The following is a 25921-nucleotide window of genomic DNA, read 5'->3' on the forward strand; positions in this document are numbered from 1 at the left end:
AAAGTTTAAAAACAGAAAATCTTTTAAAAATGTAAATCAGAACGTTTCCTGCCCTGTTCAAAATCCTCTAGTGGCTTTCTATCTCACTCAAAATTAGATGCCAAATTCTACACAATGGCCTAATAATTCTGTACTAATTGACTCCCTGTTTTCTCTATGACCTCATATCCTGCTAGTACCCCTATCCCTATGGAACTTTAGCCAAACCAGCTTCTTGCTGTTCCTTAAATATAGCAGGCACCTTTCTGGCTCAAGTCCTTGCATTGGTTTTTCCCAACCCCATTGGCTGTTTCTCCTCTAGCTAACTGCATGACCTGCACCCTCACTTTTTTTGACTTTACTCAAGTATCAACTCATCAGTGAGGCATTCCTCATCACCCTGTTTAATGTTGCACCAACCGCCACCTCCTGCGAATCCAAACTCTGATATTTTTTCCCATAACCCTTATCAGTATTCTGCACATTTCATTTATTTAATTCTATTATTATATGTTGATATACTGCACCTAAGTTTAGGAAAGAGGCTTTTGACTGTTTTGTTCACTGATGTGTTGCCAGTAAACATGAATGAAGAATGGCTACATGGAAGCTGCTTTATCTCCAATGTCTCATTCCAGTTTCAAGAGCAGGAAGAAAGAAGCAATAAGGAAGAGATATATGAAGAAAATAAAACCCTCCTTCATGTGTTATTAGATCACTGGCCAAATTGTGTTACATGGCCACCTTTAACTACCATGAAGGTTGAGAATATTACTGTTCAAAACAAAATTCACCTTCTGTTGATAAAGAAGAAAGAGAATGACTGCTGGGTAGATTGCTGAAAATGCCTGCCGCAAGAACCATATCTACCACATTTTCACAAAAAGTTTAGGTGATAAGGACAATAAAAACTGTAACTCTTCAGACAAAAGAATTAGCCCAAAACTTTCATAATTTCTACTTTTGTTTCAGAGATACTAAGGGTTAAAAAACAGCCTTTAGAGTTCTGAGGAGAAAAAAAATGTAAATCAAGATTTTTCTACATATCCAAGTTAAAAAAAGAAAAGATTTATTAGAGAAAGAGCACGAGTGGGAGGAGCAGAGGAAGAGGAAAGAGATCTCAAACAGACTACAGTGAGTGTGGAGCCCAACGCAAGCTTGATCTCATGACCTGTATAGAAATCAAGCGTCCAGAGCTTAACTGACTACACCGCACAGACACCCATGCACATCTAAGTTTTGAATGATGTATGATATCAACAAAAATGTATTCTCATATATTCGAGAGCCCAGAATATATACACTTCATTTTTTCTTCTTGAATAAAATTACTTAAACATGTACTATTACAACTGCTCATTGTGTCATCTTTAAGAAAAATATTCCTACTTTTGGTCACTTTGCAGTATGTCAATTTGGCTAGGCTGAACTACATTTCCCAGAATTTCCTTTGGTGTCTATTTCCAGTTAGGGTTACAAAGAGATTCTTGTGGGAGAATTGCTTCTTTGAGCTCTGACTGATACACTACTCTGAAGTTTATAAAGAAATTCTCCAATAATTTCTTCTAACAGTTTTAGAATTTTACTTTATTATTTTTTTAATAAATTAATTTTTTATTGGTGTTCAATTTACCAACATACAGAATAACACCCAGTGCTCATCCCGTCAAGTGTCCCCCTCAGTGCCCGTCACCCATTCACCCCCACCCCCTACCCTCCTCCCCTTCCACCACCCCTAGTTCATTTCCCAGAGTTAGGAGTCTTTATGATCTGTCTCCCTTTCTGATATTTCCCACACATTTCTTCTCCCTTCCCTTCTATTCCCTTTCACTATTATTTATATTCCCCAAATGAATGAGAACATACACTGTTTGTCCTTCTCCGATTGACTTACTTCACTCAGCATAATACCCTCCAGTTCCATCCACGTTGAAGCAAATGGTGGGTATTTGTCGTTTCTAATGGCTGAGTAATATTCCATTGTATACATAAACCACATTTTCTTTATGCATTCATCTTTCGATGGACACCGAGGCTCCTTCCACAGTTTCGCTATTGTGGACATTGCTGCTAGAAACATCAGGGTGCAGGTGTCCCGGCGTTTCATTGCATCTGAATCTTTGGGGTAAATCCCCAACAGTGCAATTGCTGGGTCGTAGGGCAGGTCTATTTTTAACTCTTTGAGGAACCTCCACACAGTTTTCCAGAGTGGCTGCACCAGTTCACATTCTCACCACCAACAGTGTAAGAGGGTTCCCTTTTCTCTGCATCCTCTCCAACATTTGTGGCTTCCTGCCTTGTTAATTTTCCCCATTCTCACTGGTGTGAGGTGGTATCTCATTGTGGTTTTGATTTGTATTTCCCTGATGACAAGTGATGCAGAGCATTTTCTCATGTGCATGTTGGCCATGTCCATGTCTTCCTCTGTGAGATTTCTCTTCATGTCTTTTGCCCATTTCATGATTGGATATTTGTTTCTTTGGTGTTGAGTTTAATAAGTTTTTTTTATAGATTTTGGAAACTAGCCCTTTATCTGATCTGTCATTTGCAAATATCTTCTCCCATTCTGTAGGTTGTCTTTTAGTTTTGTTGACTGTATCCTTTGCTGTGCCAAAGCTTCTTATCTTGATGAAGTCCCAATAGTTCATTTTTTCTTTTGTTTCTTTTGCCTTCATGGATGTATCTTGCAAGAAGTTACTGTGGCCAAGTTGAAAAAGGGTGTTGCCTGTGTTCTCCTCTAGGATTTTGATGGAATCTTGTCTCACATTTAGATCTCTCATCCATTTTGAGTTTATCTTTGTGTATGGTGCAAGAGAGTGGTCTAGTTTCATTCTTCTGCATGTGGAAGTCCAATTTTCCCAACACCATTTATTGAAGAGACTGTCTTTCTTCCAATGGATAGTCTTTCCTCCTTTATCGAATATTAGTTGACCATAAAGTTCAGGGTCCACTTCTGGATTCTGGATTCTGTTCCATTGATCTATGTGTCTGTTTTTGTGCCAGTGCCACACTGTCTTGATGACCACAGCTTTGTAGTACAACCTGAAATCTGGCATTGTGATGCCCCCAGCTATGGTTTTCTTTTTTAAAATTCCCCTGGCTATTCGGGGTCTTTTCTGATTCCACACAAATCTTAAAATAATTTGTTCTAACTCTCTGAAGAAAGTCCATGGTATTTTGATAGGGATTGCATTAAATGTGTAAATTGCCCTGGGTAACATTGACATTTTCACAATTTTAATTCTGCCAATCCATGAGCATGGAATATTTTTCCATCTCTTTGTGTCTTCCTCAATTTCTTTCAGAAGTGTTCTATAGTTTTTAGGGTATAGACCTTTACCTCTTTGGTTAGGCTTATTCTTAGGTATCTTATGTTTTTGGGTGCAATTGTAAATGTGATTGACTTCTTAATTTCTCTTTCTTCCATCTCATTGTTAGTGTATAGAAATGCCATTGATTTCTGGGCATTGATTTTGTATCCTGCCATGCTACCAAATTGCTGTATGAGTTCTAGCAATCTTGGGGTGGAGGCTTTTGGGTTTTCTATGTAGAGTATCATGTCATCGGCGAAGAGGGAGAGTTTGACTTCTTCTTTGCCAATTTGAATGCCTTTAATGTCTTTTTGCTGTCTGATTGCTGAGGCTAGGACTTCCAATACTATGTTGAATAGCAGTGGTGAGAGTGGACATCCCTGTCTTGTTCCTGATCTTAGGGGAAAGGCTCCCAGTGCTTCCCCATTGAGAATGATATTTGCTGTGGGCTTTTCATAGATGGCTTTTAAGATGTCGAGGAAAGTTCCCTCTATCCCAACACTCTGAAGTGTTTTGGTCAGGAATGGATGCTGTATTTTGTCAAATGCTTTCTCTGCATCTAATGAGAGGATCATATGGCTCTTGGTTTTTCTCTTGCTGATATGATGAATCACATTGATTGTTTTACGAGTGTTGAACCAGCCTTGTGTCCCGGGGATAAATCCTACTTGGTCATGGTGAATAATTTTCTTAATGTACTGTTGGATCCTATTGGCTAGTATCTTGTTGAGAATTTTTGCATCCATGTTCATCAGGGATATTGGTCTGTAATTCTCCTTTTTGGTGGGGTCTTTGTCTGGTTTCAGAATGAAGGTGATGAATTTGGAAGAATTTGGAACGAATTTGGAAGTTCTAAATTTGGAAATTTAGAACGAATTTGGAATTACTCCATCTCTTTCTATCTTTCCAAACAGCTTTAGTAGAATAGGTATGATTTCTTCTTTAAACGTTTGATAGAATTCCCCAGGGAAGCCATCTGGCCCTGGACTCTTGTGTCTTGGGAGGTTTTTGATAACTGCTTCAATTTCCTCCCTGCTCTTTGGCCTGTTCAGGTTTTCTATTTCTTCCTGTTCCAGTTTTGGTAGTTTGTGGCTTTCCAGGAATGCGTCCATTTCTTCTAGATTGCCTCATTTATTGGCGTATAGCTGTTCATAATGTTTTTAAAATCGTTTGTATTTCCTTGGTGTTGGTAGTGATCTCTCCTTTCTCATTCATGATTTTATTAATTTAAGTCTTCTCTCTCTTCTTTTTAATAAGGTTGGCTAATGGTTTATCTATCTTATTAATTCTTTCAAAGAACCAACTCCTGGTTCTGTTGATCGGTTCCACAGTTCTTTTGGTCTTGATTTCATTGAGTTCTGCTCGAATTTTAATTAACTCTCTTCTTCTGCTGGGCGTGGGGTCCATTTACTGTTTTTTCTCTAGCTCCTTTATGTGTAAGGTGAGCTTTTGTATTTGAGTTCTTTCCAGTTTTTGAATGGATGCTTGTACTGCTATGTATTTCCCCCTTAGGACTGCTTTTGCTGCATCCCCAAAATTTTGAACCGTTGTATCTTCATTCTCATTAGTTTCCATGAATCTTTTTAATTCTTCCTTAATTTCCTGGTTGACCCTTTCATCTTTTAGCAGGATGGTCCTTAACCTCGACGTGTTTGAGGTCCTTCCAAACTTCTTATTGTGATTTAGTTCTCATTTCAAGGCATTATGGTCTGAGAATATACAGGGGACTATCCCGATCTATTGGTATCGGTTCAGACCCGATTTGTGACCCAGTATGTGGTCTATTCTGGAGAAACTTGCATGTGCACTTGAGAAGAATGTGTATTCAATTGAGTTTGGATGTAAAATTCTGTAGATATCTGTGAAATCCATCTGGTCCAGCGTATCATTTAAAGCTCTCGTTTCTTTGGAGATGTTGTGCTTAGAAGACCTATCGAGGGTAGAAAGAGCTAGATTGAAGTCACCAAGTATAAGTGTATTATTATCTAAGTATTTCTTTAATTTCGTTATTAATTGGTTTAAATATTTGGCAGCTCCCACATTCGGGGCATATATATTGAGGATTGTTAAGTCCTCTTGTTGGATAGATCCTTTAAGTATGATATAGTGTCCCTCTTCATCTCTCACTATAGTCTTTGAGGTAAATTTTAGTTTATCTGATATAAGGATGGCTACCCCTGCTTTCTTTTGAGGACCCTTTGAATGGTAAATGGTTCTCCAACCTTTTATTTTCAGGTTGTAGGTGTCCTTCTGTCTAAAATGAGTCTCTTGTAGACAGCAAATAGATGGGTCCTGCTTTTTTATCCAGTCTGAAACCCTGCGCCTTTTGATGGGGTCATTAAGTCTGTTCACGTTCAGCATTACTATTGACAGATATGAGTTTAGTGTCATCATGATATCTATTCAGTCCTTGTTTTTGTGGATTGTTCCACTGAACTTCTTCTTAAAGGGGAATTTTAAGAGTCCCCCTTAAAATTTCTTGCAGAGCTGGTTTGGAGGTCACATATTCTTTCAGTTCCTGCCTGTCTTGGAAGCTCTTTATCTCTCCTTCCATTTTGAATGAGAGCCTTGCTGGATAAAGTATTCTTGGTTGCATGTTCTTATCATTTAGGACCCTGAATATATCCTGCCAGCCCTTTCTGGCCTGCCAGGTTTCTGTGGAGAGGTCTCCTGTTACCCTAATATTCCTCCCCATTAAAGTCAGGGACTTTTTGTCTCTTGCTGCTTTAAGGACCTTCTCTTTATCTTTGGAATTTGCAAGCTTAACTATTAAATGTCAAGGTGTTGAACGGTTTTTATTGATTTAAGGGGGGGGGGATATCTCAATTTCCTGGATCTGAATGCCTGTATCCCTTCCCAGATTAGGAAAGTTTTCAGCCAGGATTTGTTCAAATACATATTCTGGCCCTCTGTCCCTTTCGGCGCGCTCGGGAACCCCAATAAAACGTAGGTTTTTCTTCCTCAGGCTGTCGTTTATTTCCCTTAGTCTGTCTTCATGGTCTCTTAATTGTCTGTCTCTTTTTTCCTCAGTTTCCCTCTTTGCCATCAACTTGTCTTCTATGTCACTCACTCGTTCTTCCACCTCGTTAACCCTTGTCGTTAGGACTTCTAGTTTGGATTGCATCTCATTCAATTGATTTTTAATTTCTGCCTGATTGGATCTAAATTCTTCAGTCATGAAGTCTCTTGAGTCCTTTATGCTTTTTCTAGAGCCACCAGTAGCTGTATAATAGTGCTTCTGATTTGGCTTTCTGACATTGAATTGTAATCCAAATTTTGTAACTCTGTGGGAGAGTGGACTATTTCTGATTCTTTCTCTTGAGGTGAGGTTTTCCTTCTAGTCATTTTGCTCAGTGCAGAGTGGCCAAAAACAAGTTGTATTGGGAAAAGGAGAAAAAGAGAGAGAGAAGGAAAGAAAAGAGAAAAAGAAAAAAGAGAAAGAAGAAGAAAAAGGAAAAAAGAGAAGAAAAAGAGAAAGAAAAAGGAATAAAGGGGGAAAAAGGGTGGGGGAAGCAATCAGAAATCAAAAAGAAAGAAAAAAGAAAACACAGAAACAAAAAACCAAAAACCACGGGGGAGTATCTTCTGATTCTGTATACTTTAAGTCCCTTGACTTCCCCTGGAACTGGTCCGTCTAGCTGGTCTTCTGGGGAGGGGCCTGTTGTGCTGATTTTCAGGTGTTAGCACTTGGGGGAGCTGCTCTGCCCCCTGCCTGGTGCAGGGCTCAGTGGGGGTTGTTTACCCCGTGAGGCCCCAGGAGGAACAGCCACAGTGGCGGCAGCCAGCTCTGGAAACCTGGATTCAGCCCCTGCAGTAAGTCCAGGGCTCTCCGTCTGCAGTGCCTGGATGCTCCGGGGCGGGGCCGCTGATCTGATCAGTTCCAGGCAGGAGCGTCCTTGCTGTCCTGGGCCCTCCGGGTCTCTGCCTGTCCCGGGGGGAGGCCGGATCCTGGTCTGTGTCCCGGCGCCCTGTGCTCCGGGTCCTGCCTTGTTGGATTCGCGCTCCCGGCCGCGCAGCCTCCTCTCTGCGGAGCCACCGCCCCAGCCCCTCCGAGCTGCTCCCGGAGCCGTGCAGCCCCCTCCGCGGAGCCGCCGCCCAAGCCCGTCCAAGCTGCTCTGGGTCCCGCCATGCGCGCTGCAGTCCTTAGGGAGCTCGGCGCACTCTCTCCAGGGCGCAGGTGTCTGTTAGTGTCCTAGGGAGTCTGAGGGCATCCCCGCCCTCCTGGGTCCTGCTGTAACTCCCTGCGGGCGCCTTTCTGCTGGGAAGGTTGGTGCAGCTCCTGCTTCTCCGGGACGGGGCTCTCCTGTCCTGGGGACACTCGCCCCGGCCTTAGCCCGGGTCCTCGCGAGGCCCCTCCCCCTTGGATGCCTTTTGTTTCTTTATTTCTTTTTCCCCGTCTTCCTACCTTGATAGAAGCGCGAACTCTTATCACTGTAGCGTTCCAGCTGTTCTCTCTTTAAATCTCAGGCCGAATTCGTAGATTTTCAGGATGATTTGAAGGTTATCTAGGTAATTTGTTGGGGACAGGTGATTTGGGGACCCTACTCTTCAGCTGTTGGACCCTTGCTCACGGGTGCCAATGTGTCCCGGTGGACGCCCCAGAGACTCAGACCCCAGACAGGCAGATGCAACAAGCAAGAGGGTTTATTGAACGTTTGCGCAAACGGGCTCTCCGCCTCAGAGGTGGCGCAGCGCCCCGATTAGCAATTACAGGCATCTTTTAAAGGCAAAGAAAACGCGGGAGTAGCATAGCATTCGGGTTATGACGTGATTGATTTCTTTGAAGGTCAACACGACCGTGTTCAGGGACTTTTCCAGTCAGGGCGAGGCGGGGGATAGTTTTCTTATCTCGGAAAAACAGAATGTTTTCATTGCTTGAATTCATGGGAGGCGCCTGGATGGGCTGCCTCAGGGTTAGGCCTGGGCCCACTCACGGGGGTGGGGTGGGGTGGTGGTGGGGGGGGTGGGGGGTTTCTTCATTCCCTCCTCTTTGTTTGGACTGATTTTAACCTTAAAATCTTAGGGAACTTTTTAGCAAGAGGGTCAATAGCAGAATCTAGTAAGTCCATCACTGGTGGGGGACCTCCATAGAGAATCTCGTAAGGAGTTAGTCCATGGCGCGTAGGAGTGTTCCGGATTCGGAACAGGACCAAGGGGAGGAGTTGGACCCAGTCTCTAGTGCCAGTCTCCAATGTCAATTTGGTTAGGGTCTCTTTAATTGTTCTGTTTATTTTTTCTACCTGCCCTGAGCTCTGGGGTCTGTATGCACAATGTAATTTTCAATTTATCCCCAGTAATCTGGCCAGTAACTGACTTACCTGGGAGACGAAGGCAGGGCCGTTGTTCGACCCTATTACCTTGGGCAGTCCAAACCGGGGGAAAATTTTTTCTAGGATTTTCTTGACAACCACCTGGGCAGTTTCTCGTCTGGTGGGGGATGCTTTTGTCCATCTTCCTGTGGGCCTAGTGCAGTGGCTCGTGCTGTTTCATCGGCCATCCTGTTCCCCTCTGCTACTGGGTCGTTGCCGTGCTGATGTCCAGGACAGTGAATTATACTCAATTTTTTGCTGTCAGTATAAATGTTGACCTTTTTGTCCTTAGCCTTTTTTAGGGCCTGAGTTAGGGCTATAAGCTCCGCCCTTTGAGCTGAAGTTCCAGGCTCTAGGGCACTGGCCCAGATGACAGTTTTTTTTATTTACCACGGCCGCCCCGGCTTTACGTTCACCATTTCGTAGAAAGCTACTCCCATCTGTGTACCAGGTTGCTTCAGCATCTGGCATAGTCTGGTCCGTCAAGTCCCCTCTGGTGCCATGGACCTTGGCTAGGATCTGGTGGCAATCATGCATTATCAGGGAGGGGGACTCGGTTTCTGGAAGCAAGGTGGCTGGGTTTAGGGATGTAGCCGTTCCGAACCGTATCCACTCGGAATTCAGTAACATCGCCTAATAATGGGTGACCCAAGCATTTGAGAGCCATTGATCAGGGGGCTGGCAGATGACTGTCTCTATGGCGTGGGGGGGCCACCACAGTGAGGGGTTGGCTGAAGGCCAACTTATCTGAGTCTTTTACCAGGACTGCCACAGCCGCTATTATTCGGAGACTTGGGGGCCATCCTGCAGCCACGCTGTCTAATTTTTTGAAAAGTATGCCACAGGCCTTTTTCAGGGTCCCAGTTTCTGAGTTAGGACCCCTTTGGCTATTCCTCGGCGTTCATCAGCATATAGCGCAAATGGCTTGGTTACATCTGGGAGGCTCGGGGGGGGGGGCGGTCAATAAGGCCCTTTTTATTTTGTCAAAAGCCAATTGTTGCTACTTTCCCCAGTGGTAGGGCGTGTTGGATTTTGTGAGAGGATATAGGGGAGCCGCCAGCTCTGCAAACCCGGGTACCCAGAGGTGGCAGAACCCGGCACTGCTGAGGAACTCTCGTAGCCCTCTGGCATTAGTTGGTGCTGGGATCAGGGCTACAGCCTTTTTGCGGCCCTCCGTCAGCCACCTCTGGCCTCCTTCCAGGAGATATCCCAGATAGGTCACTCGTCTCTGGCCTATTTGGGCCTTTTTGGCAGAGGCCCTATACCCCAGTCCTCCCAGTCTCTCGAGCAGGGCCCCCGTACCTTTTACATAATCCTGTTCTGTCTTAGCCGCTAGGAGCAAATTATCCACGTACTGCAGGAGGATGAGGTCCGGATGGCCAACTCGGAAGTCTGCCAAATCCTGGTGCAAGGCTTTGTCGAACAAGGTGGGGGAGTTTTTGAATCCCTGTGGCAGCCTTGTCCAAGTGAGTTGTCCTGAGAATCCCGTCTCAGGATCTTTTCATTCAAAGGCAAAAATAGGCTTGCTTTGAGAGCTTAATCTTATGCAAAAGAATGCATCTTTTAGATCTAAAACCTTATACCAGACGTGGCTCGTGGGCAAGGTGCTGAGTAAGTTGTAGGGATTCGGCACCGTGGGGTGTATGTCCTCCGCCCTTTGGTTAACTTCCCATAAGTCTTGTACCGGCCGGTAATCTCCTGTGCCGGTTTTTTTTTTTTTTTTTACGGGCAACAGAGGAGTGTTCCAGGGCGACTGACAAGGTATTAAGATGCCCAACTGTAATAGTCTCTGTATATGTGGCCAAATGCCCTCTTTGGCCTCTTTGCTCATTGAATATTGCCGGATCGATATAGGGGTGGCCGAGGATTTTAGGTTTATAATTATGGGTGGCTGGTTAACAGCTAGTCCCATTCTGGCTGTTTTCACCCAGGCCTGAGGGTAGTTAGTGAGCCATTCAGAATCTAGGGGCTGCAGGGGCGGTGGAGAGTCCTCGTGTAGCCCATGTTCATCCTCTAGGCGCAAGGTCAATACCTGGAGGGGCTGCCCTTCTGCGCCAGTAATGGTGGCCCCTTTCTGATGAAAATAGATCTGAGCCCCTAGTTTTGAAAGAAGGTCTCTGCCTAGGAGGGGGTAGGGGCAGTCTGGGACCAGTAGGAAGGAATGTGTTACTTGCCCAGTGCTCAGGTGGACCTTCCGTTCAGTTGTCCATCGATATAACTTGCCTCCAGTTGCTCCCTGAACCCAAGACGTTTTAGAGCTCAAGGGTCCTTTTGCCTCAGTTAAAACTGAATGTTGAGCTCCCGTATCAACCAAGAAGGTCACTGGCTGGCCCCCCACTTTAAGGGTTATCCAAGGCTCGGGGGGGGGGGCTCCTGGCCCTGACACCCCTAATCTTTATCTTTTAGGGACAGAACGGCAATGGGCTTCTTCTTAGGTCCCTGCGTTTGGCCCTTCTTTGGACAATCTTTAACCCAATGTCCTTTTTCCTTGCAGTAGGCACACTGGTCTCGTTCAACCCGTGGTTTTCTTTTATCTCCCAGGTCCTTACTCTGTCCTGACTTACTCTGCCCTGAGCCCTGTACTATGGTGGCCAGTATCCCAGTCAGTTCTTTATTGCGTTTTTTTTTTTTATCTCTTTTATTCCCTCGTTCCTCTTGCTCTTTACGGATCCTTTCCTCCCTTTCCTCTGGGGTGTCTCTCTTTTTTTTTCTCTTTTTTCTCTCTCTCTCTTTTTCTTTCTCTTTTTCTTTCTCTTTCTCTTTCACTTTCTCTCTCTCTCTTTAAGTATACATACGGTAGCCTTCCATTAATCTTTCCAGAAAACCTGCCAGCGTCTCATCTTTTTCCTGCACTATAGCATGTACCTTTGCCAAATTGGTGGGGCATCGCCCTGCCCCTCTGAGACCCGCTAGGAGTACCTGGCGATAGAGACGGAGCTGCTCCCTACCGGCAGCAGTGTCACAGTCCCAGGTCAGGCGAACCAAGGGGAAAACATTCTCAATTTCATTAGGCAGCTGGGTCCGCCTCCCATCCGCCCCCGGGACGCTTTTCCGTGCTTTGAGGTAGAAACGCTGTCTCCTCCGTGGTGAGGAGAGTCTGCAGGAGCTGTTGGCAGGCATCCCAGGTCAGCTGGTGGGTTGACTCAATTAACCCGGTTAGTGCCAGGGGGTCTTGGGAGAAAGTGGGGTTATGAGTGTTCCAATTCTAAAGGTCAGAGGCAGAGAACGGCCAGCATTGCATCTGGCCGCCTACTGATCGGAGGGGACGTGCCTGGGCGGTCCAGACGTCTTTCAACTCCCCCTCGCGCTCTCGTCGAAAGCGGAGGCGACTGGAGAGCGGGGGTGAAGCGAGGGGTCGCCTCTCTACCCCAGTAGAGTCGGGGGAAGGAGCTGAGGGAGCGGAGGGAGAGGTAGGGCGGGGAATAAGGGGAGTGACGCAGGGAGAGGGTGGGGGTCTCGGCCTGGTCCCCCCTGAGAAGGGGTGAAGCATTTTATCCAGGGGGGTGGGTTTTTAGCGAGATCCTCCGAAACTATGATGTACGGCACCTGATCAAGGTGCCCATTGGGTCCTGGCTGAAAGACCAGGGCTTTCACCTGCAAGATAACACCAATATTAAAAGTTCCATTCCTGGGCCACCCGACGTTGAGAGTCGGCCATTCTGAGGAGCAGAAGGTGACCCATTTTCGTCTTCTGACTTCGACTGAAAGGTTGTGTGCCCAGCCGGCGACTTCTTTCCAGTGATCTAGAGTGAGGCTTAGAAGGGTGGTTACAGTCTGTCCCATGGGTGTAGAAAAGAGGTGAGTGGGGAGGAAGAGGACAGAGAGAAAGACACAGAACAGACAGACGCACACGAATGACAGGACTGGCGCGGCAGATACGGATGGGAGCGGTCGCGAACAACGACCGTCCCGGAAGAGGAGGGAGTGCCGGGCTCCGTTCCTCTTTCAGACCACTCCGGAGTCCGACTCTGGAGGGGGACCAGGGGTCTCAGGGCACGTCTGCCTCCCCCGCTGGTCCAAATACAGAGTACAGCGTCCTGCAGGCACAATACAGACCCGGCACAGACCTGGCCAGTCAGACAGACGGACGAGACAGATATGACATTTAGCGAGCTCTATCTTACCTCCTACCTGTTTTAGGATTGAGCCTGGGGGCGTCTCGGATCCCGGACGAGCCCCCAAATGTTGGACCCTTGCTCACGGGTGCCAACGTGTCCTGGGGGACGCCCCAGAGACTCAGACCCCAGACAGGCAGATGCAACAAGCAAGAGGGTTTATTGAACGTTTGTGCAAATGGGCTCTCCGCCTCAGAGGTGGCAGAGCGCCCCGATTAGCAATTACAGGCATCTTTTAAAGGCAAAGAAAACGCGGGAGTAGCATAGCATTCGGGTTATGACGTGATTGATTTCTTTGAAGGTCAACACGACCGTGTTCAGGGAGTTTTCCAGTCAGGGCGAGGCGGGGGATAGTTTTCTTATCTCGGAAAAACAGAATGTTTTCGTTGTTTGAATTCATGGGAGGCGCCTGGATGGGCTGCCTCAGGGTTAGGCCTGGGCCCACTCACGGGGGTGGGGGTGGGGTGGGTGGGGTGTGGGGGGGTGTGGGGGGGGTTTCTTCACAGCCATCTTGCCCCTCCCCTTGATAAAGATTTCATTGAATCTGTAGATTGCTTTGAGTCATATGAACATTTTAGCACTAGTAATTCTTCCAATCCATGAGCATAGTATATCTTTCCATTTGTTTATGTCATCTTCAATTTCTTTCATTAATGTTTTATGGTTTTCAGACTATAGGTCTTTCATCTCTTTGTTTAAATTTATTCCTAGTCTTAGGTATTTTATTCTTGTTATATATGTGTATATATATACATATATATAATAGTATATATACTATATATTCTTGTTATATATATATATATAATAGTATATATACTATCCTTGCAATAGTAAATGGGATAGTTTTTACAATTTTTTTTCTGCTACTCACTATTATTGTGTAATAGCAATACACCAATAGATTTCTGTATATTTATTTTGTATCCTGCAACTTTACTGAATTCATTTATTACTTAAAATACTTATAATGTCTTTATATTTCATAAGTCAAGTCTCCTACAAGAATATCTTGGCAATTTCTGCTTTTTTGAATTTCTATATACATTTTGGAATAATTGTTAGCTGTTGACCTACACATACACAATATTGTGCTTTTGATTGTGATATTATTTAAACTATAAATCAATTTTGGGGAGAATTTACATTTTTATTAGTGTTTTTAATCCATGAAATGGGTTATCAGTTTATTTAGGTCTACCTTAATTTCTCTAAATAAGGTTTTATAGTTTTCTCCAAATATTTTCTCCCATTCACCGGTGTGTTTTTGTTTTGTTGATGGTTTCTTTTGCCATGCAAAAGCTTTTTATTTTGGGGTAATCCCAATAGTTTATTTTTGCTTTTATTTCCCTTGCCTGAGTATATATACTCATAAAAATGTTGTTAAGGACAGTGTCCAAAGGATTACTGCATCAACACATTCTATTTTCCATGCCTACTTTTCATGTATGGTTGTTTTCATTCACCTTTATTCTTTCTAGTGATTTTCATTACATGTGTTAATTAGAATTCTTAATACTTAGAATCCATAATTCCTAGTGAAAACTAAGAAGTAAGCAATTGTGGACTGACAAATTTGTAAATACTTAGCATAATTTCTAGAATTATATGTTTCCTCATAGCAAATTTTTCAGGGTAGCACAAAACATGTTTATTAATAGACCCAAATATTTTTGTCTTTCCAAAAAATTAAAAGCCAAAACTAGACTTATGTTTAGCATTTGATATTTATCTTGTTTTGAAATGATTTAGATATTCAATGAATAATCATTGTTTAGTTTAACTTAGTATAAATTTTTATCTTATTTAAATTTCTTTAAATTACTTGCTTTTAACAATTATGCTTCAAATCAAACTCCAATAAAAAATATACAAAAAAACAATTATGCTTGTATTAAACATTAAACAGCTAATCATCATCTAAGTTATTTTTCTTGTTGACAAATTTTGAAGACATGACTGCTTTTATTAAACAAACTTTTATTTGTCAAAGATTACCCCAGGCCCATGAACATGAAACATATTTGAGTTAGTCTATATTTCTGATATTATACTTGATTTATAAAAATACTTCACTATTTTTAAGACAGATAGAGCTCTTTACAGATGAATTTTGGTAATACCATCTGGAAGTAGAAAAATATCACATGTCTATAACATACATGTGTAGATACACATAAATATACACACAGACACAGATATCTTTTCAAAAATATATATATATTTTTTTATTGGAGTTCAATTTGCCAACATATAGCATAACGCCCAGTGCTCATCCCACCAAGTGCCCCCCCTCAGTGCCCGTCACCCAGTCACCCCAACCCCCGTCCACCTCCCTTTCCACTACCCCTTGTTCGCTTCCCAGAGTTAGGTGTCTCTCATGTTTTGTCACCCTCACTGATATTTTCACTCATTTTCTCTCCTTTCCCCTTTATTTTCTTTCACTATTTTTTATATTCCCCAAATGAATGAGACCATACAATGTTTGTCCTTCTCCGATTGACTTATTTCACTCAGCATAATACCCTCCAATTCCACCCACGTCGAAGCAAATGGTGGGTATTCGTCGTTTCTAATGGCTGAGTAATATTCCAGTGTATACATAAACCACATCTTCTTTATCCATTCATCTGTTGATGGACACCGAGACTCCTTCCACAGTTTGGCTGTTGTGAACATTGCTGCTATAAACATCCGGGTGCAGGTGTCCCGGCGTTTCACTGCATCTGTATCTTTGGGGTAAATCCCCAGCAGTGCAATTGCTGGGTCATAGGGCAGGTCTATTTTTAACTCTTTGAGGTACCTCCACACAGTTTTCCAGAGTGGCTGGACCAGTTCACATTCCCACCAAGAGTGCAAGAGAGTTCCCCTTTCTCCACATCCTCTCCCACATGTATTGTTTCGGTCTTGTTAATTTTCACCATTCTCACTGGTGTGGTGGTATCTCATGTGGTTTCGATGTGTTTTTCCCTGATGGCAAGTGATGTGGAACATTTTCTCATGTGCTTGTTGGCCATGTCTATGTCTTCCTCTGTGACATTTCTGTTCATGTCTTTTGCCCATTTCATGATTGGATTGTTTGTTTCTTTGCTGTTGAGTTTAATAAGTTCTTTATAGATCTCGGAAACTAGCCCTTTATCTGATACGTCATTTGCAAACATCTTCTCCCATTCTGTAGGTTGTCTTTTAGTTTTGTTGACTGTTTATTTTGCTGTGCAGAAGTTTTATATTTTGATGAAGTCCAAATAATTCATTTTTGCTTTTGTTTCCCTTGCCTTCATCGATGTATCTTGCAAGAACACAAACAGATATCTTATAGCTGTTGCCTTAACATTTTAAACCACATCTCAGGTACAAAACTCAAAAGAACAGTTGCATCTGAATTGTATTTCAGATAGGTAGATTAAGTTAAGTTAACCAGCTCAGATGGCCAAAGTTTTTTACTAAAGATTATGTATTTGTGTGCTGTAGGAATCCTTTTAGAGCTGTTTTTTGTGGTTATTTTGTCCTTTATAAGTTTCTACAGAATACCCAAAGAAAGCATTCCATTGCTTCTGAAAGGTTTGAAATCCTCTGTTTTAAGTGTGCTCCTTATGGAGGATTTATATAAGTCAAAATTCCCCAAAATGGACATTACAATTCCAAAAGTTCACCCATTTCCCAAAAAACCCCCCCAAAAAACAAAAAACAAAATCTTTGTCCATCAACCATGTGGAACCAATCTTTACATTTCCTAAGACATCTTAACTATGAAAGCCTCTGTTTTCCATCAGCTATCCAAGACACAATGAATCTACATGGTGCCTCCTCCACCCCAACAGAATAGGGTGACCTACCAAAAAATCTTTAACAAACAAAATACAGATATGCACAATAAAATTGGGGAGCTCAAAATGCAGAGAGCAGAGCTCAGAACCTAATGCACATCAAAACCACAATGATATCACCTTACATTTGTCACAATGGATAGTATCAAAAAGATAAATAACAAGTGTTGGTGAAGATGTGGAAAAAAAGGAACCCTCATGCACTGTTGGTGGGAATGTTAATCGATGCAACCTTTGCCCACATTTTAATTTCGTTATTTTTTTGTTGAGTTGTATGATGTTCTTGTATATTTTGGATATTAATCCTTTGTGTGATATGTAGTTTGAAAATATTTTTGATTCTATTGCCTTTCCCTTTTGTTGGTAGTTCCCTTTGCTGAAGAGAAGCTTTGTACTTTGATGTAGTTCTACTTCTTTATTTTTATTGTTATTGCTTTGCTTTTGCTGTCAAGTTAAAAAAAAATATATCCTTGCCAAGACCAATGTCAAGGAGTTTACTCTGTTCTCTACTAGGAGTTTTATGGCTTGCAGTTTTACAGTCAAATTTTTAATGCATCTTGAGTTGATTTATGTGTGTGGTATATGATAGTGGTCTAGTTCATTATTTTGCATGTGGCAATCCAGTTTTCCCAATAATATTTATCGAAGAGACTATCTTTCCCCACTGTATGGTTGGCTTCTTTGTTATAAATTAGTTGAAAATATATGCATATTATATTGATCTGTGTTTGTTTTTATTCTAATACTGTACTTTATATTATTAAATTTTGTGGTATAGTTTGAAGTAGAGAATTTGATGCCTCCATCTTTGTTCCTCTTTTTGTAAAAGATTTTACTTATTTATTAATGATAATATCGATAATATTAATGATAATACGATAATATTATTTATTAATAAACATGTTTCTCGTTAATAAATAAATAATAATAATAAATAATAAACAGAGAGAGGCAGAGACATAGGCAGAGGGAGAAGCAGGCTCCCCCTGGGGAGCCTGATGTGGGATTTGATCCCACAAATACCCTGAGCCACCCAGGTGCTTTATTTCACTTTCTTAAGATTGCTTTGGCTGTTCCAGGTATTTGTGGTTCTATATAAATTCCAGGATTATTTTTTCCTATTTCTGTAAAAAACAAGCAACAACAACAAAAAACGCCATTGGAATTTTATAGGAGTTGCAATGAATCTGTAGACTGCATTGGATGGTATAAAGTTTTTTTCCAAAGATTTTATTTATTTGTTTGAAACACAGAGAGAGCACAAGTGGTGGGGGGAGGGGCAGAGGGAGAGGGACAACCAGACTCCCCACTGAACAGGGAGCCTATCTCAGGGCTTGATCCCAGGACCCTGAGACCATGACCTGAGCTGAACTGAGAAGCTTAACTACTGAGCCACCCAGGAATCCCTGGATAGTATAAAGATTTTAACAATATTAATTTTTCCAATCCATGAACACAAGATAATGTTCCATTTATTTGATTTTTCTTCAATTTCTTTCATCAATGTATTATAGTTTTTAGTGTATAGATACTAAACTCCTTGGTTAAATTTAGTCTTAAGTATTTTATTATTTTTGAGGCCATCATGAATGTGATTGTTTTCTTAATTTATTTTTCTGATAGCTCATTGTTGGTATACAGAAACAACTTATTTTTGTTTCTTGTTCTGTTTGTTACATATTCTTCTGTTTCTTCACTTTCCTTACCCTATGTGTTGGTCTTTGTGCTTTAGATAAAACAACCACTCCTCTCAATCTTAACAGACTAGTCTTTTGGAGGTATAAACCTCAATGATAAACTTGGCCTGAGCTCTCCTAGTTGTCTCTTAAACTTGTGTGATTGTCCAGGCCTCCTTCTTTGTTCTCAGTGGCTCCCAGTAGTTTATGGTGTGTGTCCCAAAGAAGGATCATAGCACCTAGATGAAGGCTGATTAGTAGCTGAGCCCTCAGGTAACAGCAGGCAAAGTATGTTTTAAGCCTATTCAAGTGTTACTAAGGTTTACCCCATCCCACTGAGCAGAAGCTAGCTCTATCTCTTTTCTTCTCCTCAGTTACAGACAAAACAAGAACCAGCCATAACCAGTTGGATCCAAGATGGTGGCAGGAAACTGCAAAGGACCAACCATGGCAAGTTACATCCAAGATGATGACCAATTCAACTGAAAAAATAACCCCAAACCTAATTATATGCTGTTATAATACATTATATGCTAGATGACACATCTACCAGTGCTATGGCAGTTCTGATCAAAACTATATAAAGAGAAAAAAGAGGTGGAATAGAGATTCTGAGAAAAGCCTGCCTCTTTCCAGGAATGCTTTTGCATAATCTTCCCCTGTTATCCAGACCGCATAAAACTCTACCTCAATTGCACCTTTGTTGAGAAGCTGATTTGTGAACTTACTTTCCATTTCTTTATTCTTGGCCATTGAGTAAAGCTTGTGCTGTCAAAAGCTCAGCTTCTGTTTCATATTTTACCTGAGATACCATATGGTGAAGACTCTCAAGGAGAGGCAGTGGGCTTCTCCAGGGATCCCAAGCCCTTTTTGGGGAAAGGGAAATCAGATGGTAACACAAAAACAAACTGGGAGAGGGCAGGTGGCCATTTTGCCTACTCCCTTTCTGCTGATCCAATGTGCATAGCCATGAAGAAGGGGGTGCTCCTGTGCTTAACTCGTGTTTCTTTGTTTGCTATGATATTGTGGGACTCATGAATGCAACTCCTATTGGCTATCAGAGCCTGGGGATCCAGTGACTTGTCCCTCCGGTGGAAGCCACAAAAACTGGGACATCTGATATGTATGTAACTCCTTCCAGTGAGATATTGTTGATTTAGTTTTATGATTGGAGCAGGCTGGAGGGAGAACATGGAAGAGGGATCCACTGGCTTTCTCAGTCTCTGGGGAAGACTGCAGCCAGCCCCTACTGCCTGCTGAATTAGAAAGGTGGCCCTCAGGCAGTAGTTTTTAAAGTATACGGATGAACCCTTTCCGGGCAAAGACTGGGAGATGGGCAATTTTGCCGGCTCCCTCTGCTGTAAACCCTGTGGAATAGCCTCTTTAAAATTTTTTTTGTTTGTTTGCTAGTCACGTGGGACTCGGGAATGATGGCCCTTGGCTATCAGAGCCAGGCTATTTGAGGACACATTCTTTGGGCAGAAGCTGTAAAAACCAGAGAGTATACATGTGTGCAAGCTCCTTGCAATCAGATACTGGTAAGTTGCAATGATCTGGAATGAGAAGGAGAGATAGGTGACTGCCACCTTCCCTGGGCTTTGGGAATGAGTGCAGCCAGACCATAGTACCCACTAAATTGGAATCCTGGCCCTCAGACAGTAGCTATTAAAGCATGAAGACAACCTTCCTTCTGGGAAAGACGGAGAGATGGGCAATTTCACCTGCTCCTTTTGTGCTCAGCTCCGGGGTGAGTGTTTGCATACCTGTTAAGAATTGCTTTTTGTTTGCTATAGTCTTATGGGTCCCCTGGACACAAGACTTGTCGTCGGGTTTCAGAGCTAAAATTTTGGGAGTCTGTCCTTCTGGTGGGAGTACTAAAGGTTGGGACCCAAACTTTTGCAGGGTCTAAATCCTTTGCTTTTTAAGGACAAGCTGGAAGTTGAGGGTTCCCTTCCAATTGTAAGACACTGTGCCAGGGGTGGGGTTTATGGTGAGTGTGTGTCTCAGCCTTTCCCATCCATTATGATGTGGGTATTTTCTTGTTGTAGATGTATAGGAATCACTCATCTTGCTTCTGTATCCTTTTCTCAGGGAACTTTTCTGTGTGTAGTTGTGCATTTAGTGTATCTGTGGGGAGAGGGAAGCTCAGGAGCCTCTTATGTCACCATTAGTGGTGGACTCCCAATCTAGAATTTCTTTTAATGAGGGTTTTTTTTTTAAGATTTTATCTATTTATTCATGAGAAACATAGAGAGAGACAGAGAGTCAGAGAGAGGCAGAGACACAGGCAGAGGGAAAAGCAGGCTCCATGCAGGGAGCCCTATGTGGGACTCGATCCTGGGTCTCCAGGATCATGCCCTGGGCTGAAGGTGGCACTAAACCACTGAACCACTGGGGCTGGTGATAAGTGCTCCTCTTATCTTTGTCTCAAACTGCCTTTATTTCACTTATTTTTTAAAATAACAAACATTATTTTTTTGGATTTTAGATTCATAGCAAAATTGAGAAGAAGGTACAGAGAGTTCCCATATACCCTGTGTCCTCATCCACACATATCCTCTCTTGCTATTGAGATTTTTCACTACAGTGATATTTGATGAACCTACACTGACAACATCATAATTACCCAAAGTCCATAGCTGACAAGAGTTCACCTGGTGTTGTGCATTTTATGCGTTTTGACAAATGAATAATTTACCATCACAATATCATATAGAATAGTTTTACTGTCCTAAAACTAGCCTGTGCTCTATTTATTCCTTCTTCCTTCCTAACTCCCAGAAATCACTGATCTTTTTACCATGCCCATAGTTTTACTTTTTCCAGAATGTCATAACATTATATAGCTGGAATCATACAGTATATATCCTTTTTGGATTGGCTACTTTTACTTAGTCATATGCATTTAAGTATTGTCCATGTCTTTTCATGGTTTAATGGCTCACTTCTTTTTAGAACTGAATAATATTTTATTGTCTGGATATATGGTAGTTTGTTCATTCACCTATTGAAAGACATCTTCGTTGCTTCCAACTTTTGGCAATTCTGAGTAAAGTTGCTATAAACATTTATGTGTAGATTTTTAAGTGAACATTGTAAGTTTCAACTCCTCTGGATCAATACTAAAGAGCATGATTGCTGGATCATATGGTAAGAGTATGTTTAGTTTTACAAGAAATTGCCAGTTGTCTTCCAAAATTGTTATAATATTTTGCACTCCTATCAGTAATAAATGAGACTCCTTATTGTCCCACATTTTAAAAAAGATTTTATTTATTTATTCATGAGAGACAGAGAGGCAGAAACATAAGCAGAGGGAGAAGCAGGCTCCCTGTAGGGAGCCTGATGCAGATCACACCCTGAGCCAAAGGCAGACACTCAACCTCTGAGTCACCCAGGTGCCCCTTGTTCCACTTTTTCATCAGCATTTGGTGTTAGCAAGTATTTTGGATTTTGACCATTCTATAGATGTGTGGTAGTATCTTATTGTTGTTAACAATATGTTAAAGATATATTTATTTATTTACTTGAGGGGGGAGGCAGAGAGAGGGAAAGAAAGCGAATCCTCAAGCAGACTCCTTGCTGAGCTCAGAGCCTGAAGATGTGAGGCTCAATCCCAGGACCCTGAGATCATGACCTGAGCTGACATCAGGAGTTGGCCAATTAACTACTTAACCAACTGAGCCACCCGGGTGCCCTTTATTGTTGTTTTAATTTGCAATTTCCTGATGTTGAAAATCTTTTCATATGCTTATTTGCCATCTGTATGCATTCTCCTCCTTCCCCTCCTCCTTCTCCTCCTCCTCCCTCCTTCTTCCCATCCCTCCCCCTCCTCCTCCTCCTCCTCCTCCTCCTCCTCCTTCTTCTTCCGCTTCTTCTTCTTTGCCACCTGTGTGTCTTCTTTAGTGAGATGTCTGCTCAGATCTTTTGCCCATTTTTATTTTTTTTTTATTTTTTTTTTCTTTTGCCCATTTTTAGATCAGGTTCTCATTTTCATATTGCTGAGTTTTAAGAGATTTTAAAAATATTTTGTATAATAATCCTTTGTCAGATGTATCTTTGCAAATATTTTCTTCCAGTCTGTGGCTTGTTTTCTTATTCTTTTGGTCACTTTCAACTGGGTGACAGGCCTTAAGGAGGGTATATGATGTGATGAGCACTGGGTATTATGTGATGAATTATTGAAAACTACATCTGAAACTAATAATGTACTATACAAATGTACTACAAATTGAATTTAAATAAAAAGATAAAAGAACATTTTTCATTTGACATAGAGTTTTGTCTAGGAGTTCTCTTCAGATTTTTTTTTTAAGGTTTCATTATTTATTCATGAGAGACACAGAGTGAAAGGCAGAGACACAGGCAGAGGGAGAAACAGGTTCCCTGTGGGAAGCCTGATATGGGACTCGATCCCAGGACCTTGAGATCACCATCTGAACTGAAGGCAGATGCTCAACCATTGAGTGCCTAGGCATCCCATTTTCTTTACTATTACTTTTACTATTTTTGCTGTTATCTCCTACAATTTTGATTAAACATTTGCTAAATCTTTTTTTGCTGAATCCTTCATATTAAAAATATCTTTTATATGTCTAGCTTTGATAGAGACTACAATGCAATTTCTGAATGATAAATCCTATTCTATTTTCTAGTTCACCTGTTTTCCAGTCTATTGTATCCAGTCTGCTATAATCAATCTGCTTCAAAGTAAATCCACTGAGATTTACACTTTATTTATTCTATTTTTAACTTAAAAAGTTATACTCCTCCTGTTTCATATATTCTGTTATATTTTCCCATATTCTGTAGGCATTTTATTTTTATTTTTTTTTAAAAGAGCTTTAACTTCGATCCAGGATTTGATCTTTTTTTTTTTAATTTTTATTTATTTATGATAGTCACACAGAGAGAGAGAGAGAGAGAGGCAGAGGCACAGGCAGAGGGAGAAGCAAGCTCCACGCACCGGGAGCCCGATGTGGGATTTGATCCCGGGTCTCCAGGATCATGTCCTGGGCCAAAGGCAGGCGCCAAACCGCTGCGCCACCCAGGGATCCCCTCTGTAGGCATTTTAAAGTTTATAATTTATGTTTTGAATGTGGTAAGCAGTTATTTTAAAATCTGTAACTGGAAACTTCAATATCTGAAATTTGTGCTATTTATTGTTTTTGCTGTTTCTCTCTCATATTGCCATGTTTATTGTGTGTCTTTTTATCTTTGGCTAATAACTGGTAAATAACCTTGAAAAAATTAGCTTTGAGATATCCTTAAGATCTGAGATATAAGTTCCATCCACTTTGCTTTATTACTTACTATCTCCTGGTCCTTGTAGTTATCACTAGTCAGGAACCACCCCAAAGTAGCTCTACAGCCTGGATCTAAGCTATGGTTCACTCAGGTGTAAACTTGAGTGAGGCCCAACTGTGGGCCCTACTTCTTATGCCCAATTTTGTTTACCTAATTCTTATACTCTGCTTTTGCCATAGAAAAAGTTTAATAAATTACCTTTCTGTTGTAGTTTTATTAGAAGTTTTTATTAGAAGTGTGTTTTGTTCTTTGGTGTTTCTTTTTTATGTGAGATGATGGATGTGTCCATTTTTTTGATATTAGTAACTATTCCATAATGTATATGTATATCAAATTATAATGTACACCTCAAATATATACAATTATATCTGCCAACTATTCTTCAATAAAAGGTATCAGTAGGAATTTTACCAGTAGCAATTTAGATAATTTCACTGCTTAATTTTTATTAGGAGTATTTTTTAATTTTTTCAAACACTTTTTTACTTTGAAATAACTATATATTTTCTTTTTTAATATTTCTTTTTTAAGTATGAAGTAAATTATATTTATTGATTTTCTAAATGACATACATTTATTTAATTCCTGAGATAAAATTATTTGAGCACAAAATATCTTTTCTATATGTTGCTGGATTGTTAGTATTTTGTTTAGGATTTTTGCATCTATGTTCATGAATAAGATTGAGCTCTAATTTTTCTCTCTCATATTGTTCCTGTCAAGTATATGTATCAAAGTAATTCTACTCTCTTATTTTCATTTCCCCTTAGCCAATCTAATTTTTTTCACAGCACATGTCACTTCATAATATGCTATGGAGCTTAATTGTATACTACATCTATTTTTAATGTTAACCTCTTTCCAGAAAAATGTAAGCTATTTGAATGCAGGGATTTTTTAAGGATTTTATTTATTTATTCATGAGACACACACAGAGAGAGGTAGAGACATAGGCAGACGGAGAAGTAGGCTTGCAGGAAGCCTGATGTGGGATTTGATCCTGGAGTCCCGAGATCATGCCCTGGGCTGGAAGCAGGCACTCAACCGCTGAGCTACCCAAGTGTTCCTGAATGCAGGAATTTTTGTTACATGCATATATCTCAAGCACCCAAGTTCCTAGCATATCATATGCTTTCAATAATATTTTATGTGGTGATCATTTCACAATATATACATATATCAAACCAGTACTTTGTATACCTTAAACTTATATAATATCATATGTCAATATAGCTCAATAAAATTGGAAAAATATCTTAAATAAATGATATTATTCGGTCAATTTTCACAAGTGTCCCATGACCACTTGAAATGTGTGTGTGTGTATGTATCAATTTGTTACAGGGATTTCACTTTCACAATCTGGTTAAACAATCTCTGAAAGGATGTTTCCTTCTCATCTGATGTTAGAGCTTGAAGTCTGCAGGGCAGACAGTTGGGAAGGAAAGATGGAAGTAAAGTGGGAGGTAGCAGGGACAAGCTAAACATGAGCTGGAACTTACATGGACAGACTGGAACCCATGTCAGTTCTCACTACTCCAGGCATAATACTGTAGTGTCCTGTAGGAAAAACTAGTGCCTTTTGTCCTGAAGCTTAACATTTACCTGGCTCAAGAGTTGAAGAAGCTGAAAGAGGATCCAGTGGAAGGTGAGAGCTGCTGGACTGGCTGCTGTAAATACCAATAATGAGGTGAACTAGCAAATGTGTAACATTTGGTGAGTCTGCTCTGAACTTTTCAGTGTAAAAACAATATGACTGCTGCTTCTCCATCGTCTTCCAAACCTTATGCAAAAATGTCTCTTGTGGGGACATCTGGGTGGCTTAGTGGTTGAGCATCTGCCTTTGGCTCAGGTCATGATTCAGGGGTCCTGGGATCCAGTCCTGCATTGGGCTCCCCACAGGGAGCCTGCTTTCCCTCTGCCTGTGTCTCTGCCTCTCTCTTTTTGTGTCTCATGACTAAATAAATAAATCTTTAAAAAAAATTTCTCTTGTGTCCCACTCTAACCAGAAACACACAGGACCAGAACTGTAGGATGTAGTTTAGCTTAGACTGTTTTGAACACAATTTTAGCAGGATTATACAAATTCAAAGTTTTATATTTTCATGTGTTGAAAGTTTTATCATTATAAAGTAACTGTCTTCATTTCTATAAATGGCTGTTTGCCTTGAGGTGTATTTAATCTAGTCTGACCAGCTTTCTCTTGGTTATTGCTTACCAGATACAAGATCAAGAATAAAAGATTGCTGCCATCCCAGGAACCCCTGTGTATTCCTTCACAATCAAAACTGGCTCCCTTCATCCACAGGCATCCACTACCTTGACTTTATAAGAGTAACTTTTTCCTCTCGTTTTCTCTTAAATCTTATAATGTGTTGACTTTCGTTGATTTTTAATGTT

At 41.4% G+C, this 25921-nt stretch overlaps 1 pseudogene; it reads right to left on the bottom strand.

Moving 5' to 3' along the window:
* Positions 1-8605: 8605 nt before the first annotated feature.
* LOC140598075 (uncharacterized) lies at positions 8606-25292 on the bottom strand (annotated as a pseudogene).
* Between the last annotated feature and the right edge of the window lie 629 nt (positions 25293-25921).

Source organism: Vulpes vulpes, chromosome 3, assembly GCF_048418805.1.
Source record: "Vulpes vulpes isolate BD-2025 chromosome 3, VulVul3, whole genome shotgun sequence".
NCBI classification, from domain to species: domain Eukaryota; kingdom Metazoa; phylum Chordata; class Mammalia; order Carnivora; family Canidae; genus Vulpes; species Vulpes vulpes.